The sequence below is a fragment of the Triticum aestivum genome, chromosome 6A, assembly GCF_018294505.1.
Source record: "Triticum aestivum cultivar Chinese Spring chromosome 6A, IWGSC CS RefSeq v2.1, whole genome shotgun sequence".
Lineage (NCBI taxonomy): Eukaryota > Viridiplantae > Streptophyta > Magnoliopsida > Poales > Poaceae > Triticum > Triticum aestivum.
In genome coordinates, this window is record NC_057809.1 from 30065542 (window position 1) to 30069607 (window position 4066).

Consider the following 4066-nt stretch of genomic DNA (forward strand, 5'->3'; position numbering starts at 1 on the left):
AAAAATCATAATATACCTATTATTACTACGGGGAGGTAGCACTGTAGTGTTTTTAAGATATGCACAAATTTAGGAGCTTAGAGCTGATTCAGTTCAACCAAGTTGCCATTTTCCGGTGCTCATCTGGACAACCTGAAAAAAAAGGAAAACTGCACAATAGAGGCTATAGAACATTCACAGGAAGTGCTCAACAATGCAATACCAAAATTTAATCTAATGAGCGCACTTATCTTTGAACCTAAAAAGGATAAGAATAGACACCCAGAACATACATATACATACATAGGGACAGTCTTGCGCGGGCCGAGGTCTGCACCGCTGCAGGTTTGGCAGCCTACCCACTGAGTCTACTGGCTACGAAGAGGGGACCGTGGTCCTGTTCCGTCTATATGAGGAAATAACTATCAATCACATAAAATGAAAGAAATGTAAAGTGGGAAAGTAGATGGACCAGATCCCAACAAGAATGTGTGTCCATGATTGCCACTTCATAGCTAGTAGACTCAGTGGGTAGGCTGCCAAACTTGCAGCGGTGCAGACCTCGGCCCACGCAAGACTGTTCCTAGCCCTCGAACGGTTCCAAAATGCTGAAACTTTTCATGAGTTTTATTTGGTAATGACAGTCATTCACCTGGTACATGGCTCCATAAACACAGCAATGCCAAACACCGTATTTTTATGTGTTAACCTGAGGCCTGAGCATTAAGGAAAGGACATTACAACATATATAATATCACCATCATTTTTTGTAATGCAACGCTTGCAGTTTCTAACATGAAGTCATGCATACTGGGAACATCAAAGGGTTATGAACGCACTAACCACATCATCATATTATTTGGTGCATCAATTGATCGTCTCCCATCACTTATTAATGACTGATGAATGTAAGGTCCATGCAAATATCACGGTGTGCTTAGCTGCTTACAAAAAATGAGTGTAAATTAACTACTTAATGATGAAAAATAAGGTCCATTTTGCACGGATGAATGCATATAGTGTGACCCATTCCTGACAACATCTCGGAAACGTAGAGAATGACATGCACGTCGAGACAATATCTCTGATCCACGTCCGAGTTTTCATGGAACGCCAGGTCACACGCAAGCTGTTCGGCCCAGCATGTTCTCTCGTGACAGAAGGACACACCAGCTAGCACACATCTTTCCAAAATTAGGTATCACGCATGCATGGTCTCAGATAGCAACGTACAGAGCCTTGCATCAGATCCGTCACAGTAAAATTCGCTAGTCAAAGGTCACATGCGAGTTAAGATATCTTGTTACTGTCTTCTACACTTTCGAGGCCTAGAGTAGACACTGCAGTACCTCACATATTCATCCATGCTAGTAGCTCCATCTCACGCTCCTGTCCTCCTCCGATGTGGCTGCCGCATGCCATTGCTGAATCTCGTGGTGGATGCATCCCACAATTGTTGTGGCTGAGAGCGACCACAGCGACAGCGGTCCCTTTGCCGGAGAGATGGATGCTTTCCAGCACAAGCAAGCCGTCCACTTCGCTGCCGTGAGGTGAGGATGTCCTCTGCGTCCCTGCTTCTGCTTGCCGTCCACACTGCCGTGGCGCTCCACGGCTAGTCCATCCCTCTCTCGCGAGATCTTGGGTGGATGACTACAGTTAGGACCGAGCCCCCATCCGACGGCCATCAACGAGCCGCGGTGGAGGACATCGTCGCCTCATCTGCGTCGGGCCCGACGTGGAGCCTGCCCTGAGCCCAATGGCCAGCCTGCCCCAGCCCGACGTCGTCGCCGTGTAGCTGGATCAGTGCAAGCTGGCTGCCTCGTCAACGCTTCGACTACGATGATGGATTCAGGTAGGTGTTATTTTTTGTCTTCTTTATGTTGTCTAGTACTTTTTTCAATTGTATGGTCAATGGAAAATCATCATGGTCAAGATAAAGAGAGAGAGAGAGAGACCAGAGCGTGGCATTTGTAATGATTTGCACAGATTTCATTTTAGAGTTTTGTACTTAAAAAAAGAGTTGTAATTCCATTACCACCAAATTATGGGTCCTCTTGAGCTTATTGTTCCTTCAACCTGTACGGTCTTTAACCTTACAACCTGTTTGGGTGTTTTTGTGTAATTACTACACATAGTTTCCTATGTTTTTTTAGGTGGTATGTGCAAAATATGCAAAATATGACTTGAGTCTGGATAGTTCTCAGATTGAAAGGAGAGCACTGAACTACTCCCTCCGTCCCATAATGTAAGACGTTTTTTGACACTACACTAGTGTCAAAAAACGTCTTACATTATGGGACGGAGGGAGTACTTAGTAAATGACTATCTGAACATTAGGGTTCATGGGTGTCCGCTGAAGGTTGTTGTTAACTTCCATCAAAGCTTTCCGCTTCATTGTTAGTTTCTTCCATCTTTTTTGTTCAATTTTTATCTTATATGCTAATTTTCCTTTGTGTTACTTGTTAGGAGACATTTTCTGGTTGTCGAAAGGAATTGTTTAGTTACCATGAACAAGAGACTTCCACAACTATCACAAGCTGTCCACCAAGAAAAATAGGAGAATTTCTTGGAGAAATTTCCGGTAGTATCTTATTTATTTGGACAATTAGGAGGTACTATAAGTTTCTCATGCTTTTTCGGCAATGTGCAGGACTTTCTAGAAGTGGCTTCTTAACCAATGATGTATTATTCTTTTAAAAGGCCGCCAACAGTGGCGACGAGGGGATGTCAGATGCAGAGGCTCTTGACCAGGGTTTGGTTGGGCCTTTGGAGCCGCCCTATGTTGTGTGTGCTCTTTTTTTTGAGAATTTTTCTTCTCCCTCCCTAGCTAGAAAATTGCTAAACACTGCAGTTGAGTATGTAAATTGTGCATGAATATGTAAATTTGCTTCTTCTCAGATGCATGTACGCCTCACCTAGTACAGCTCGTGCTAATTAGTTCTCTGACTACGTGCTATTAGCAGCAGCAGATGCTTTAGATGATGTGAATCAACCTTGTAGATATGTGTTGTTTTCATAGCTTGCTAGTAGCAGGAGAAATATACGTGCGATTTCTGTTGAATTTTGGAATGTTTGAGATGTCTTTTTAATTGTGTGAATGACACTGACAAACTACTCGTATTCTGAAAATGTCTGACTTTCATTCAGAGTAATGCTTGAGATGTTCTTTCTCATGTAATATTGAAGAAATATGCAAGAAATACATTATATTGCTAGTTGGAGAACCATGCTACGTGTACTGAGGCCCAACACTGGAGGATAATGACACCACGTGTTTTTAGAACAAGAAAGATTTTCCATTTTCTTTACATGGGCTAGCACTCTCTTATAAGGTAGTATCACCTTAACCGGCTACCACACGGGAGGACTTGCCATTATGCCATCATGCACTTTTCCACTCATGACGCCAGCAGTCTTTATATGTCCAATGCACTCTTTTCCGTTTACAAAACATTGGCGATCTGCTACATCCATGGCCTACGACACTTTTCCGTTTACAAAGATAGTATATTGCTCTTCTAATCTTTGATGCCTCAAAGGGATTTTTTTTTTGGAAAGCAAGGGAGGCCCTCAATGCAAATGATTGGATATTTCAGATTAGCCACAAAATCGTCATCTCCTGTTCTCACATCCGCCAATTCTTCACCCTATGGATGCTTGTGCACGATTTACAAGGATACAAACTATCCCTGACTCTCTGTTTTGACTTTGATGCAAGCGTTCACAACTTGTTATTTAGTTGACAGGACGCGCGCCAAAGTCGTAGAACATGCGAAAGGGGGTAGCTATAGCTTTGCCACGTCTAATACCTAGACAAGCAAGCATTTTTCACTGGTGCATGGATGCACACCAAAGCTGGTGGACCTATAAACCACGATGCCCCACTGACTACGACATCCACAAGGATAACGATAGTCGTGGACATATAATGTGGCTTAAAACCCGGAGATAGAGCATGTTGCATTGTCCATGCCGTCCCCAGTAACCGAGGAGTGCATGTCTCTGCTAGTGCTAGTGCGAGTCGAGGAGCCAGTTTGCTGCCGTCGCTCGACATCCCCTTCCCACTGCCCACGCCAGAAGCCACGGA